A 17,616-nucleotide genomic window follows, 5' to 3' on the forward strand; every position below is an offset into this window, starting at 1 on the left:
TTAATTGATCCAAAGCAGAATTTGATGATCAGCATTCATTCAAGCCTGGTAACTAGATGCATTGTGTTAAATATCATATCACTAAAAAAAGAGTGTTAGGGGCTGGAGCGATAGTACAGCAGCTAGGGCATTTGCCTTGCACGCTACCCTGGGTTTGATTCCCAGCATCCCATATGGTCCCCCGAGCACCGCCAGGAATAATTCCTGACTGCAAAGCCAGGAGTAACCCTTGAGCATCTCCGGGTGTGACCCAAAAAGGAAAAAAAAGAGTGTGAAGTCTAAAAGGTAATTCCAGGTTATTAGTAATTCCATCAATAAATATCTATGAATTAGGATGTCTTAAAGGTTTTAAGTTGTCTTCAAGTCTTCCTGTTCTAAGCAATTTTTTTGAGAAAATTACTTACAGCAATAAAATTACCTTGACAGCATCCATATGGGACAAAACTCTGTAATCTGTGTTTTCTCTTCTACATATTTATAAGGTAATAGTTATTTCTTCAATTCTTTCATGATGCATCTCATGATGCAATTTTTCTATGCACTATGACTGGTGAATCACAGTTGTTTCTGCATTCATCTCTCTCTGGATACTGGTTGCTTCTGGGTCCTAGTTATTGTACTTAGCACTACAAAAAATATTGGTGTGAATATGCTTTTTGAACTTTTTTTGGCAAGTATTATAGGTAGATGCCAAGAAGTGGCAACACGGGGTCACATAAAAATTCTATTCTTACTCTTTTGAGGAATTTCCATACTGTTTTCCTTATGTGCTGAACCAGATGACATTTTCACCAACAAAGAATGAAGATTTCTTTCTCACCACATCCCAACCAACACTGGCTTATTCCAATCTTTTTGATACATATCATTCTGACTCATATGAGATGATAATCTCAATGTTGTTTTGATGTGTATATTCCTAATAATAAGAGATGCTGAACACTTTTTCCTGTGCATGTTGACATTGTGTCTTTAGAGAAGAAATGTCCAAAATGTCCACTTATCTGATCTACCCATTTGTTTATGGGAGTTTTGGATTTTTTAATGTTGATATTTTTCTGTCTTGGATGTTATTCAAAATATATATGTGTGCAAATATTTTCTCTCATTCAGTGGGGTGTCTATTTTAGTCCAAGTTGTTTTTAGTCCAGGCCTTCCCCAAACTATATTCAAGACTTTTATTTATCCAACTTCATTGTTTTCTTTTCCTTTTCTTTCTTTCTTTTTTTTTTTTTGCTTACACCTGAAAGTGCCAGGCCATGCTCCCGGCCAGGATCAGTCAAGGTTCCCTTGAGGGTGCCAAGGATACAATCTAGATCAGGAACTTCAAGGCAAGTTCTTTAACCTCTGTACTATCTCTCTGATGCCACTAGTCTGAGTGTTTTTCTCCAGGTAAAAGCTTTTTATTTTGATGTAGCACAATTTGTTTATTTTTGGTTTTGTTGTCTTTTCTCTCTTTGAACATGCCCGATATTTTCTGCTCTTTGACTCTTAAAGACTTTAAACTGTGAACCAAGTTCAAATGCTTTCATTTTAAAATTGTTTCGATTATTTTTCTTTTTTGGTCACACCGGCAATGCTCAGGGGTAACTTATGGCTCTGCACTCAGGAATCACCCCTGGCGGTGCTCAGGGGACCATATAGGATGCTGAGAATTGAACCCGGGTCGGCTGAGAGCAAAACAAACACACTACCTGCTGTGCTATTGCTCTAGCCCCCATCACTATAAAATTTTTTGATGAGTAAATTAGTTGCATGAAAATGTTTTATTATTTTATTTATTTATTTTTAAATTTTATTGAATCACCGTGAGATAGTTACAAGCTTTCATGTTTGGGTTACAATCACACAATGATCAAACACCCATCCCTCCACCAGTGCACATTCCCCACCACCAATATCCCGGGTATATTCCCACTTTCTCACCCTCCCCCTGCCTCCATGGCATACAATATTCACCATACTCTCTCTCTACTTTTGGGCATTATGGTTTGAAACACAGACACTGACAGGTCATCATGTTTGGTCCATTACTACTTTCGGCACACATCTCCCATCCTGATTGATCCCTCCAGCCATCATTTTCTGAGTGATCCCTTCTCTATTCCATCTGCCTTCTCCCCTCCTCTCATGAAGCGATCTTCCAGCTATGGGGCAATCCCCCTGGCCCTTTTATCTACTGTCCTTGGATGTCAGCCTCATGTGCTATGTGTGTCCTCTCTTTCTGACTCATTTCACTTAGCATGATACTCTCCATGTCTACTCCTAACAGCTGCTTAGTATTCCATTGTGTAGATGTGTCAAAGTTTTTTTTTAACCAGTCATCTGTTCTAGGGCTTCAAAAACTAGAAATTGAGCTTCCATATGACCCCACAATACCACTTTTGGGAATATATCCTGAGGATGCAAAAAAGCACAGTAGAAATGACATCGGTACCTATATGTATGTTAATTGCAGCACTGTTTGAAAATGTTTTATTTTACTATTATTATTATTATTATTGCTTTTTAGGTCACACTCGACATTGCACAGGGGTCATTTCTGGATCTGCAAAAGGAATTACCCCTGGTGGTGCTCAAGGGACCATATGGAATGGTGGGAATCAAACCTGGGTTGGCTGCGTGCAAGGCAAATGCCCTACCTGCTGTGCTATCACTCCAGCCCCTAAAAATGTTTTCATTTTTAAAGGTAGAAATTGTTCAAAGAAAATATATTTTATCCTTGTCTTCATGCCTAATAATTCATCATGCTCAAAGTAAACTTTGTGTAAGTCATCCTATGTAAAGTCATTCATTGAACAATAATCTATTTTCAAAGTATAAAATTGCAGCTATACTGTTGTACCCAGAGAAGTTAATAATGTAAAATCTGATATTTACTGAGAAGAGATGAAAGATTGAGTGCAATCATTATTGGTCCTATTAAAAACTTTCAAAGTTGTAGGGGCAAGAGATATGGGTAGGGCACTTTCCTTTCACATGGCTGGCCCAGGTTCAATCCAAGCAACCCTTAAGCTTCTCCACAGAGATTCCTGTGTGCTGAGCTAGGAGTAAATCCCTAGCACCATTGGACATGACCCCCAAACGAAACAACATGAAAATAAAAAAACATGGGGTGGTTGAATGAACTTCTCCACCTTACATTGTCTTAGTACACTGCTTTGCTACTGAAATTTCTTCACATCTGCGATTTAATTATACATACACATGCCAATTACAGAAGATATTTAGTTAGTCATTAAAATTCATGTTAACATGGAAGTGGATTTTCTTGCTCTGATAGATTCTTGAGAATTGTATTGAAGATATGCATACAAAACTCAGAAGACTTAAAATTAGCTCATTGTACAGTTTAAGTAGACGAGGCCAAGGCTCTTCCCAAATGTCCAATCTTCTTTACCCATGTACGCTGCTGCCCAGGCTGTTCTTGGTGGTTCCCTAGCCTGGATTTGAGGTCTTGTACCCTGTGGACTAGTCACCTCCTGTGTAAAATGGCCAGGTCCCATGCCCACGTTGCTCTCTATATCCCATGGATGCTTCCATAGTCCAAAATGGAGTCCTTGGCCTTTCCCAAACTGCATCCCAGTTGTTCCCCAATACCTTAGCTTCCCTTAGTCTCAGGGCATGGCTATGGTGCGCATGGTGAAACTTCTGTTCTCAGTATCTGTCCCTGCCTGGGTGTCCAAGTTCTGCCTGAATGTGAACCTTTTCAGGCATATTTGTAGGGCCTGTGTTCTGGCCCTACCTGAGTGCAGCCGTTTGTCTGAGTGCAGGAGGCCTACCTGATCCCGCAGTGTGCTCGGATGTTCAAGGGAGGGGGGGTGAGGGAGGAGAATTGGGTGCTGGAAGAAAGCATCTAATGATAAATAAAATGGGGCCGTGGTCTCCACTTTTCTTATGCCATCCCCCAACCCAAGCCACCCCATTTTCTGTTTTGATTGACTATGTGCTCTCTGGATGAGATTTGAAGTGACCAATTAAATTCACCTGCTATGCCAATATTAATCCTAAAGTAAAACTATAGGTGCAGTGACAATTATATAAATTTTATATTAATTAAAGCCAAATATACTAACAGTGATGGGTCTTATTCCCCTGACCCTAAAAAGCCTCTAATGTGGCACCATTGGGAAGGATGAGTAAAGAGAGACTGCTAAAATCTCAGGACTAGGATGAATGGAGATGTTACTGGGCCTGCTCAAGTAAATCGATGATCAATGGGATGACAGTGATACAGTGATACTATAGGGGCTGTAATGTCCAGACTCTGAAACCCAAAATACTGAGGAGTCAAATATTAGCTCTTTTCTGTATGTTCCAGTGTCCACTGCAGTGGCATTCTTAGGGAAATGTATGATGCATGAGCTTAGTGTGGGCAACCAGTCTGGTCAGGTCAGAGGTGAAACCTCTGAATTCACTGAGTTCTGTCTGATCCACTAACTTCTTACCAACAGATTGTCTCGAAACTGGTTCACAGATTGCAGTTCTCAAACTATACATACTCATTTAATTGTTCCTATGTAACAACTATACCGGTGGTCTTCTGTGGTCTGTTTAGGCCCAGTATTTATGGTACTCCATAACTTAGATTACATCTTTGGGAAGGAATGTTTCCTCAGTACTACATGGAATATATTAATCCTATATTTATTTATATCAGTTCTGTTTGTGAATGTAAATGGAGAAAATAGGCAATTCTACAGAACCAACACTGCAAGACAATGGATTAAATTAATTATGGCACTTCAGTAGGATGTCACACTGTTTTTTATTTGAAAGAACACTTTAGTACTTATATGTAAAAACAACATTGAGTAAAAAAAATTAAGATGTAGAATAATATATGCAATACATTGATACATTAACATTAGCATTTAAAAATGGACTGGAGTGATAACACAGTGGGTAGGGCATTTGCCTTGCACGCGACTGACCCAGGTTCGATTTCTCTGCCCGACAAGCTACTGAGAGTATCTTGCCTGCGTGACAGAACCTGGCAAACTAGCCATAGCGTATTTGATATGCCAAAAACAGTAACAACAAGTCTCACAATGGAGATGTTACTGGTGCCCGCTCAAGCAAAGCAATGAGCAACAGGATGGCAGTGATACGGTGATACAGTGATTTAAAAATAGAAAGTATTATTCACTTATGTCTGTGTGTATATATACAGGCTTATAAATATATAAACTATCTCTGCATTGGGATTAAACTAAAATCCTGCATAATTGACTTTGAGTAATAAGGTGGTGTAGGGAAAAGTGAGTGCTATAAGTTGAGGTAGGAGAGAAACCATATGCCCCCCTCTTTTATTTTACCAAGTAACATTTTTAAAAGTAGAAGTCCTAAATCCACCAAGCTAGAGGAAAGCTAAACACTATTAAAAGCACAGGTCCACAAATTTTGGCACGAGCCTCATCAATTCTTTAGCAAGTCATAATTCCAGAGTATGCATGCTCACAGGAATCTATTCTACTTGCTTTTTATGACACTAATAGCAAAAATTGCAAAATAAAGTAAATCTATAGATTGATCTGGAGCTTTCTGGAAAAAGTCTAATTGTTTAGAATTTCTACAAGTTGAGAGGATGCCCAAGATCAAAGCCCCATATATTGGCAAAGTCTGTGAAAGGAGGAGGGAGAGAGAAGGAAGATACTGAGGACAGAAGTGGCATTTTGTTGACTAAATTGAAGAATTCTGATTATGCTTTATTCTCTTCATTTTTCTTGTCCTCTTCTTCGCTTCCTTTTTTTTTTAAACAAAAAGGTAAGATAGTTTTATTTTATACCTTACTCCCTGTGGAATTTTAATTTCAAGAGATGTTTGAAAATACTGTGTCTTTATTAGATAATTCTCAAAACACAATGTCATGAGAATGTCTCTGAGACAGTAGGGGATAAAAATCTGCCACTCCCTCAAAACCTGTCTTTGACAAAATGTTGATTTCGTGAGAAGCATGAAAGACTGTATGGAGGCTACCTCTGAAATGGCCATTTATAAAAACAATGTGAGGATGCCTCTCTATGGTACAATAAAGACCTAATTCCCTTATCTCTTTAAGGACAAGGGGACTTCATCTGCATACCTTGCTTACATTTCCATGATAACCTCCCTGAGCATTCCTTTCTTCTTCCCAAAGTCTTCTGCTCTAGCACTAAGTCATGTATAAACAGGAAGTATACTTGTCTTTAGTAAACCCCTTTATATTTTTTCTCTTATCAGTTTATCTAATGTTTGCTTAACTATTTGCCTAGTCTCTGAAGAATCAAAAGGGGTATTGAAGGACTTCTTTATTTTTTTTTATTTTTAACTCAATGATATCAGAAACAGACCCTCCTACCTTTGCTTATAAGCCCACATTTCCGTATATGTCCTGAGCAGGAAGCTTTGTAGTCCTTGCTCTTTAGTGTTTATCCCAGCAGAGCCTTGCTCTGTGGAATGCGAGCTTGGAATAAAGTCTTAGCACACAAAAAATATTTGCTGACAAACTGTGTGGAAAAGGTTCAACAATCTAATCACAGAGACCCTGGGGTCCTGACTACCGACATGTTCAGGGTGCTACCCAGGAGGGGCTGCAGGAGAGGGTCTGGCCCTGGAGAGCACTGGGTCTCCTGGATCAGGCCCTCATCTTCAGTCACTCATTCTGTTGGAAATTTCTTCTACATTTCTCACTTTTTCTCTGCTGCTTCTCCTGCTTTTTAAGAGTTGAAATATGGTCATCTATATTTTGAACTTGTTACAAAAGCCTGTTATTTGGTTCTAGAAAAACAGAAATTTATAAGAGGCTTGAACTTTATTTCCCAGACTGTGTTATGTAGGAAGGGCTTGTGCAGAGGGAGCCAGCGTAGAACAGAGTGCCATGACGGGGGCTCTTAAGGAGGCAGAAGTGTAGTGCTTGGAATTCTAAAGCATCTATTCAACTCAGCAACTTCCTTATCTATGCCAGTAAATGGTGCACTTGGCTCCCCAAACAGCACACTACTAAAGGTGGTACCTTCTTAGGGGAAATTAAGGGCAAGCTGCCCTGCCTATGATGGAGAAGCCACCCAGGATCCAGGGGAGTCATGTAGCAGATAGGCTGCTGAATAAGCTCAGCTCAGGGCGTCTGTAAAATAACCTTGCTTTGTCCTTTCTGGCTTGCCACAGGGGACTTAGGTTGATTGGATTACTCCCATCACAGTGCTCCCATTCTCTGTGTTATTTATAACCTCGGTCTTTGTGCTCTGTTAACATGTAAATATTGCTTTTCTCTCTCCTTAAGTCCTTTGCATAGTTAATTCAGAGCAATGTCTTTTTGTATAGACACAGGAAGACAGTTAATGCTATGCTTTTGTAACTGAGGAGTTAATTGACTCTGAATGATAATTCAGTCCTGGGCATCTGTTCTTTCAACTTAAGCATTAGTTGCCCTTATTTCCTAGCATCCCAAAAGCAGGGTCCCGATGAGGAACTAAATGAACCCAGGGCAAGCTGTGAGCTACTGAGGCATCAAGATGGGCCTGGCCAAAATGCCATAATATTTAACTATAAGTTAAGAGTATGGTCATGGAAAAATTCTGTCATGATTTAAAAAGTAATAATTAGATTTCGTACCCTGCTAGGGTTGTCACTGTCACTGTCATCCCATTGCTTGAGAGGGCACAAGTAATGTCTCCATTGTGAGACTTATTGTTACTGTTTTTTGGCATATCAAATATGCCATGGGTAGCTTGTCAGGCTCTGCCGTGGGGGGCAAGATACTCTCCGGTAGCTTGCCAGGTTCTCCAAGAGGGGTGCAGGAATCAAACCTGGGTCGGCCACATGCAAGTCAAACGCCCTACCTGCTGCTAGGATTAGGAAAGATTAATCTGGCCTGAGCACTGTAGTCTGAGTCTGTGGTGAGATTTCCCCAGGAGAGCCACTCTACAAGCTCAATGTATCTCTTATTGTGTCCATACAGAATAACTAATATTAAGAAGTAAAATTAAGATGCTAATTAACATGTTAATTAAGTTATTGGACTAAGGAGAGGAGAAAAACACCTTAAGTGGTAGTTTGCCCTTGAGCAGAGGAAGGGCTTTCTTATGTTGATTTTGCTAACAGAGTGTGGAGTTGGTGCAAGAGCTGGGCAACTGGGGTGGGGGTGGAGGGACAGCGGAGAGAAGAATACAGCGAAAGAATGCAGAAACAGGCACCTGGCGAGACTAGAGAAGAGGCTGCAAGAGGGAGCACAGAGAGCTGAGTGGGAGAGACAGGAGGCGACGGGAATAAGGGGCAGTGTGAGACTAGAATGGGGGGCACAGAGACTTTGGAACAGGCGCATGTAGAGAATGGAATAAACGGCAACTTGGCCCTTGTTTCCTCCTTTGTCCTCCCCATGGCCTCGCCATCTGAGGTGGGTGAGTGGCCCTCGTTGACCCAACCCGGGTGGTGAGAGAGAGCCGTCGGGGCTTTCCCTAGCCACTTGGAGTTCACACAGGACTCAAAGGTCTGCTGAGCTTGTTGAGTCTGGGCAGTTTGGCCTTTGGGAAGACTGTTAAACTGACTCCAAGGAATTGCCAGGTTCTCTTGTTGATTGAGGTGAAGAAAGTCCAGTCCTTGTTATTTCTCATTACATTTTTTCTAAGATATCTTAAAGAAAGTCATAGACCACTTGACTAATTTATGCAGTCTTCTAGAATCCAACCATTAATGAAGTTCTCTGAGATGGGGTCTACCTGTCTTTATCGAGGGTTTCTAGGGGTTGTGGGACAGTATTCACTCATCCATGCTTTTCCTTTACTTCTGCCATTGTCTCTTATCTTTGTTCCATTTATTTTCTAAGTATGTGGGAGACGATTTTGCTCATTTTTCTATAGACACCATGAAGAATATATCCTTGGCATGTTGTCCTTTGAGGCTGCCATGCTAGTATCTTTAATTTTGCACCCAATTCTTAATGTTTTACAGTGTCCAATTGCAGCCTGATCCTTTGCACTCTCCAGTCTTTAAAAAGCCCCACATCCATCTGTCCAGCCTATACCAGATATTTCTTCTTCACCTCAGAATTTCCCATCCATCTTCCCCACCCATGAAATCTCCAGCATCACAAACAAATTCTGGATTAAGTGCACAACATAAAAATGCCTCTCCTTTATATAAATATTTCACTATTTTCTGCACTCTCACTAATTTAGTCTCTTAAACTTCAGACCGAATCCCACCACTTTCCATTTGTTACGACTCTAGGACTTATCTTTTAATTAGCCTCATTCTTTCTCGTGTCTCTAGAATAGTTTTCTCTGTTAACAGACTTCAATCTTTCTCTCTCTAAAACACATACAAGCACAATTAGCCCTTAAAACAGCAACAAAACCAAAATCTCCCATGATCCATTCCCCCCTTCCATTCAAACCAAATCCTTTGAAACAGAAGTAAATATGCACTCTAAAGAAAAGTGTGCATTAAGAGACAAAAAGAAAATCAGAAAATTCAAGCAAAAACCAAATCAGTATAATTTTACTCAATTGCTTTGTATTCTGTCTATAGTATTTAGTTTGTCAAGATAATTTGCTTTAAACATAACAGTATGTACTTTGAAAAGTGTAACATTATTGTAGGAGAACATAGGGTTTGTCCTTTCAGCCTTGCTGCAGGGAACTTTGGTTTATCTTGGAGCACTTAGTGCTCCCGAGACACTCCCATTCCTTTGTTTATCTGTAAACTCTCTTCTCTGCACCCTCCTTCCCAACCAGTTAATCACCTTTCTCTAATAAGATTCTGTTTTCTTGTAAGATCATATCCTTCTAAGGACTCTGAACTTGTATTTTAAGTTAGTGTCTTTTGCATAATTTACCTTAAAGCAATGTCCTTTCTGTATGCACACAGGAAGATAGTTAATATTATGCTTTGTAACTTGGGAGTTGATTGACTCCAATAATATTTACTCCTGGGCATCTGCTTTCTTGACTCAGTTGCCCTTAGTTCCTAGCACCCCAAAAACAGGGTCCCAACGAGGGACAGAATGGACCCAGAGAAAACTGTGGGCTACCCTGGCATCAAAATGGGTCAGGCCAAAGCTCCACAATACTCAACTATAAGTTGAGAGCATGGTCATAGAGAAATGCTGTCATGATCCAAAAGTAACGACAAGACTAGGACCCTGCTGGGGTTAGGAAGATTAACCTGGCCTGAGGACTGTGGTCTGGAATATATAGTGAATGTCCTCAGGAAGAACCAAACTTTAAGTTTATATCTCTTACTGTGCTCATACAGAATGACATTGCTAGAAACTTTACACTAAACTATGTAAGTGGATTACTAGTTGAGGAAAGGAGAAAGGGACATACCCTTGTTTGGATCCCACCCTTGAACAGATTTCCTAGTAATCTCCTTAGATGAGATTTTGTCCTTGAGGAGTGGTCTTACCTCTGTTGATTTGTTAATGTTCAGACCCACCTTTGTGTTACCACCCTATGTGATTGCTATATAAACTTAAGACTGTAAGATCTGGGCGCAAGCGAGCAAGAGAGAAGCAGAATGGGAACAGAGATTGGAATAAACTGCAGCTGGTATGGACCAGCCTGGCACTCGTTCCTTCCTTTGCCTGCCCATCTCCATCAACCTCCCTGGGGTGGGGGAAGCGGCGTGAGACTACCAAACATGGACAGTGGGAGAGATAGAGTGCCCCGTGCCGCTGGCCTCTTTTGTGAACACACACTTATTCTATTTATTCATTTATTTTGATTTTGAACACTGATCCTGTAGTGCTCAGGGAGCGCAGGGACCATATCGGGTTCAGGAGATTGAGCCCAGTGAGGCTGGGTGCAGAGCCAGTGTCCTACTGACTCTACTATCACTCTGTTCCTGAAAACGGTAACATTATTCTAATGCCTGAAAAACTAGTCTTTCAAGTGAATGTAACACAGTAAAGACTCCTTTGTTTAACATGTAATGTATTCCCTATTTCTTACTGGTATAAATAATACTGCTATTGGGGCCGGAGCTATAGCACAGCGGGTAGGGCGTTTGCCTTGCACGCGGCTGACCCGGGTTCGATCCCCGGCATCCCATCTGGTCCCCCAAGCACCGCCAGGAGTAATTCCTGAGTGCAAAGCCAGGAGTAACCCCTGAGCATCGCTGGGTGTGACCCAAAAAGCAAAAAAAAAAAATTTTAATAATACTGCTATTTACCTTAAACATATGTGTTTGTGTCCACTATTATTATTTTCTCTGATAGGCTTCTAGAAATTGAATGCTTGAGAAGAATATGAACTTCTATTAATTCCTAAACTAAAAGAAAAATTTAAATCTTTTTCTTCACAAAAATAATATTAAAAAGTCTAAAATGGTACTTAATTGTAATCAATAAGTTCTTCTAGATTTAGGGTTTTGGGGAGCAGATTCCTATCAGATTAACACTTTAGTTGTAAAATAGTTCACCTTAATATGTAAGAGAACTTTGTTTTTTACCAAAATGTACTCATATCTCTTTCACTTCAGGTTGGAAAGTATTAGGGGAAAGGGTGTTGGTAGTGGGAGGAAAGTTGACTTTGATTAAACTCTGAATATAACTGTATAAAACGTGGCACCTAATCAAAAATTAAAAATGATAATTTAAATGAACCTGGGAAATAGTACCCATTCTCTAAAATATTCATTAAAATAATTTTAATAGAAATTATTTTATGTTATGATCATAAATATATGTGTTACTTGGATCAAGCATAATACTTCCTATGAAAATATCTCTACATAAGATTCTTAAAACTAGTAACACAACTTAATATGCCTAAGTATTAAATTACATCTCTAGATTCAATTGTTGTACACACCTATAAACAAGAGTTGGCTAATATTTTACTAAGACTCAATAATATTGTTTGTCTCTTTTGAAGGATTACTATTATGCTACTGTACTTTAAACTTCACTCATTATATTAATTTCTTTTTTGCTACCATATCTGGACTGTACTTTTAATAACTATCTCAGATATTAATTATCCTAGAAATCCATGAATAAACTAGAAAAATAAAGAGTAAAGAAGGGAGAGAAGGAATTTGCATAGAAAGACAGACAGGTCTTCCAAAGTTGGTCTTCTTTTGATGACGCATTGAGTTCCTTATTTCTCTCTCACCTTTCAGAGTAACTTCTTGCTGCTTGTCAGTAGCCACTGAACATACAAAAAAATCTAATTGCAGCTACCTCTGAACTATGGAATCTTAAAAATTAGGTAATTGCAATTCAAGTTTGCCAAAATTCATTATTCTAGAGTGTACTTTTCATTTATATTTGATGTTTGATCAATAGTTTAAGATCCAAGTATTATTGAATTTTGGATATGCTTTGTTTCATATGTTATCTTCATGTTATTGCTAAGAGAAAGGATAGCTTTGCTAGGAGTTGAGTTCCCATTCCACCAAGCCATAACTAAAGTGAACAAAAACAATATAGAAAAGACATCTGCATACCTCTATTCATTGTAGCGCTATTCTCGATAGCCCAAATCTAGAAACAACCTAAATGCTCGAGAATAGATGACAGGATAAAGAAATGATGACACATACATGCAATGGAATATATCTTGGCAATAAGGAAAGATGAAATCATGTAATCTTCTGCTAGAGAGCATAATATTGAGTGAAGTTAGTGAGAGGGAGAGAGAATGGAACAGAATGATGTCCTTCATGCATAATTTAAAGAAACACAGGTGGGAAGAAACTTGCCACTTCAGTGGGGTGTTGGGGAGAAGAAGACTATTATAATAATGGAGGGAAATGATCACTGGAGGAGGAGAATTGTTTTAAACATGAAACAACAGAATCAGCAACAGAAATGTAAAATATGGTGCCAAAATATTACAATTAAGTGCCTGTCATACAGGTAGCTGATGGGTAATGAAGGACATTAGTGAAGGGCAGTAGACACCAGTGAAAGGATTGGTGCTGAATCATATGCTTGAAACCGAACATGAATAACTTTTTAATTCACAGTGATTTTATTTTAAATAAATAAAAATATTTTTAAAGAAAATGAATGGTTTATATCACTGTTGCTCTTAAACCCAAGGTGCATATAGAACTGCCAAATGAAGAAGAGCAAGTCTGTATCTTGGTAAGTGTTTTGTTATCCAAAATCAATTAATTTCAATTTAAAGCAACAAAATTCACTGAATTTATTCAGAAGTGTTCTCACATTCAAAGCATAAAAGAGTTAACAAGGATAGTGTTTGTTTCCTTGCTATTCTAATACTATAAAAATGGAAATATTTACAACTCTTTGCAAAAATAAATAACTTTATCCTGATTAGTTAAATACTCTTAACCTGATTAGTGTCTGATAAGTCCCTATTATATGTTATTTAAATCTATGCCACCATTTAACTGCATTTAATTTATTTTACTGTACATGACATTTTTGAAAATAGAAATTGTGTTTTATTGTAAAACTGTTTCTTGTGCATGGTATATATTTTGTCATCATGTCTGAGTCTTGAGGAACTTCCAACCATGTTTTCCCCACAGATTCTCAGTTATCTCAAATGGGGGCTTCTAATCAGTATTCAGTCATCTATGTCTGCTTTCTCTTTGTATAACAGATTTTTTGTGTAGTTTGCAAAATTTTGTTAGTAAAGTGTGTGTATGTATGTGTGTGAATGTGTTTGTGTATGTGTGCATGTGTTGCAGGTGGACATAGTAATACAGGGAAGTTTTGTATTTATCAGGGACTCCACAGTTGCACTAATCTGGGATTAATTTTTATTTGTTTCCTAAATTTAATAGAAAATTAAAATTTGAAATAAATACCTACAATAGTTTTTAAAGGCTGTCATGCTAAATTGTCACAAACTGGATGACTCAGAAATGAAATCTATTTTGTTGCAGTTTTGAAGGTCAGAAAAATGTAACTTCAAGCTTTAGTGAAGACCTTATTCTCTCTTTGCTCTAAGATGGCTCTGTCATCCATCTTCATAGTCTATAATAGCTGCTCCAAATCCTTGGGTTTTTTTGGCTTTATTTTGGCATCACTCCCATCTCTACCTATGTTACTATATATGTGTTCGCACTTTTCTTTTTTAATAAGGACTCTAGCCATTAAATAAACCCTATGATAATGTCCTCTAGGTTTGACTATAACTGCAAGGATTCTATTTCCAGAAAGGGTCACTTTCAAAAGGGTTAAGATTTGGTACTTGAACATATCTTTTGGTTTGCACAATAATTTACCTGACAATATCACTCATAAAGTCAATATCATGTTCAGCTTAAATAAAATTGGTTTTCTGGGCCAAAAGACAGGACTTTCCTAGTTTCTACACTATTGACTTCAGTTTGTAGTGTGTTCTAATCACTTTCAACTAAATCAAGTCACAGATTCCAATCTTTGTTCAGACAATTTGTTCAGACAAGAGCAAGAGGCACATGTATCTAAACAGAATTCTTAATATTAATTATCCTGGCATCTTATTGGCAACATCAGTGAAATATTGCAGATTTTATCCTTGTAGAAAAGTGCTTGAATAAAACCTATTTCCATCTGGAAAATCCTTTTACAAACTAACACTTAAAAATGACTCAGTTTTAGTCAGTTTGTCTAAGCAGCTAAGACTTATTTAAATAAAATCAATTTGAAATATCACTGAAGTTGCAAACTTACAAGCAGAACTACAAATTTGCATAACATGACAGTGAGTAAAGGGACATTCCTTTTGGTAAAGACATTATTATTAAAACTTATACCAAATATTTCTGCAATAAAAATAATTTAAGTTAATTTAAATGTGTAGGTTCAACCTTGTCTATTGCAAAACTTAAGGTGACCAAAACAAAAGGAAATTAAAAATTATAAATGAGTTTAGTCAATTATGTGACTAAAATACATGATTTATTAGCCAAAGAAAATACCTATAGAAGTATAAGTAGATAAAAATGTTGTAATATTTTTACAAGAACTAAGTATTTCAGAAAAATCTTTGAATTTCTGTTGGCCAAAATCAATATTTTTTTAATAAGCATTCAAGTTGGCTGGTATCTGTGGGATAACTCTAGTATCAACTTTGCCCAGAAAATAAAAATCACATTCTAGAATTTTCATCTTAGATACCCACATGCACAAGAAAAGGATTGCAAAATGACACCATTTCTATAAGATATAAAAGAAGCAGAATTGTTAACAAATCTATTATTTCAAGCTTAACACTTAGCTCATGGGAAAGACAGCAACTGAACAGCAGTTGAATGCTAGGAAATTCTGGAAAAGGCATATGGTGTTATGTCAAAAGCTAAAGAAATGAAGATTCCATTCTTACAGATAAATCAGCATGCCAAAAAAGCAGCCTCTTTATATTTAAGTAGATTACATATCAAATGTTAGGAAGTTCTGGAGAACTGACTAGACAAGATCAGGACTTCTGTGTGCAGAAGTTCATCAGAGTTACTTCCAGGAGTCCCTTCTAATAGAACAAAACTGGAGGGAATAAACCATGAAATATTTCTATCCAAGTATTTCTGTGAAAATGTAACAAGGATCTATAAGACCAGAAAGCAACTTTAAAATATAGAAGGACAAAACAATGAGCCACTTATATTCCTGCATTCACAATTCACCATTTAAAACTAAGATTATAGACAGTTCCTAGAGATAAAGAAAGGCAGAAAGAAATGCACAACTATTCATAAAATTTCTCGTCTAGTGAAAGACACTGATCCTGAGCACGGGCCATCAAGGTGGTATGAGACTGAGCAAGGACAATGAAGACTTACCAAAGACTGAAAGAAAAGCATTCTGGGTAAAGAGGTTCGGAATCTTTTAAACCCCAGCTTCTTGGAAGGCTTTTGGTTACACACATATTATTATAAATCTACATATATGTATATATTAATTAATAACTACTCAATGACAGACATGTATGTCTGTGCCAGACTCTGTTCTAGATTATCTTTAAATTATTTAGATTATCATTAAATTATCTCCCTAAATTAAGGCCTTTATTGCAATAACTAAGAGAGAAACTGGAACGCCTTGAGTATGTTGTGACCTTGAGTAAGTCAACAGAATCTGATGGTGGATACCAACAATATTTGTTTTATAAAATTTCTTTGAGCTTCAAATAAAATCACATTTATTTAGTCCTAGCACAGTGCCTAATATACAGTAATACACAACATTTTTAAACAACAAGATTATTTTTATTCTTTTCTTTAAAAACCAGCTTCCTGGGCCATGCCCAGTGGCTTTCAGGGCTTACTCAGGAGTGGCTCCTGGTGAGACTCAGGGATCATAGGGACCAGTGACTGAGACTGGGTTAGCTGCGTTAGCTGGGTTAGCTGGGTTAGCAAGCCCTAGCAGTGGCCCTGCACCCCAGCCCCATCTCCAGAACCATGGTGTCCAGCTCTACCTGCCCAACAGGAAGTCAAGATTTCTTTAGACCTCTACAACTTTTATTGCTGATTAGGTTGTATCAACCATAATAATGAGGTCTCACAGAATTGACTCTATCTTCTCTGCCTGTCTCTCTTCTCCAGACTTTTGGTTCTCAGGGTCTCAAGGGTATCCAACACATGTATTTCGGGACAGACCTCTGATCCCTCCCCTTCATAAACATAGGCAATGCCTAATACCAAAAACCACTTGCTCGCCCAGAGGTTTTGATCTGTTTGTTTTGGGCAGGGGGTTTTGAGTGGGGAGAAGAATGTAGAACTTCTCCTTGGCTCACAAAATTATGCCCAAGTAAAGGTACAATGGAAAGAAGGAACTTCCATCTCTTTCTAAGCTTCATTGTGTTCACATCTAGCTTATGGTATAAAATCCTTTCACCTCCTTTGCCTGTTGCATCTCTCTGTGGGGTAGACGTGTCCGTGTTGCCAGCGAGGGGAGCAACACCATCTGTTATCCTGAGACATTGTCCAAACAAATGTGGGGATTGCCAAAGGCTGCTCCAGACACGAGTTCAAAATAGAATCACTAAGTCACTCCTTTGTCCAGGATTTTCCTGGTTTTAGCACCCAAAGCCCTATGTCACAAGTCCTATGTCCTGGAACCCTCCCAAAATAATTGGCAACCCGCACTTGAAAGCAGCCAGAACTTTCTGAGCAGCAGAGCTGAAATGTCCACCAACATGGGGGATAGCTGATGGAGGGCCTCTGGAATGTAGAAGGCAAGATTACAGATGACATGAACACCACTGCCGGGGAATTGTGCCCAGTTTATTCCCCACCAAGATGTTTGTTGTGGTGTAGACATGTGCTTTGTCTCAAGTTGCTGCATTAGAGAAGAAAGACTATTGCAACCAGTTTAGAAAAGTTAAGATTATTTGAAATGCCCTTCTCAAATCCCTCCCCCTCCCACCCCCCCCACCCCCACCATCCCTGTCTCTATTTTCTGAGAATTTCCAGTTCTCAACTTCCTTTAACATTGCCCAGGGAAGCCGCCTTCTGTGTGTGTGTGGCCTGACCGTGTCCCACTACCGTTAATTGAGGCTCTGTGGTTTATTCATTCTGTATCATTTCAGCAGTGTTTCTTTTTTGGCAAGGAAGTCTTTTTACATCCCACACTTCCCATTAAATGAGTTTTAGCCTGGATACATAGAGTTTTCCTCCTTCCTTCCTTCCTTCCTTCCTTCCTTCCTTCCTTCCTTCCTTCCTTCCTTCCTTCCTTCC

This window comes from Sorex araneus, chromosome 1, assembly GCF_027595985.1.
Source record: "Sorex araneus isolate mSorAra2 chromosome 1, mSorAra2.pri, whole genome shotgun sequence".
Lineage (NCBI taxonomy): Eukaryota > Metazoa > Chordata > Mammalia > Eulipotyphla > Soricidae > Sorex > Sorex araneus.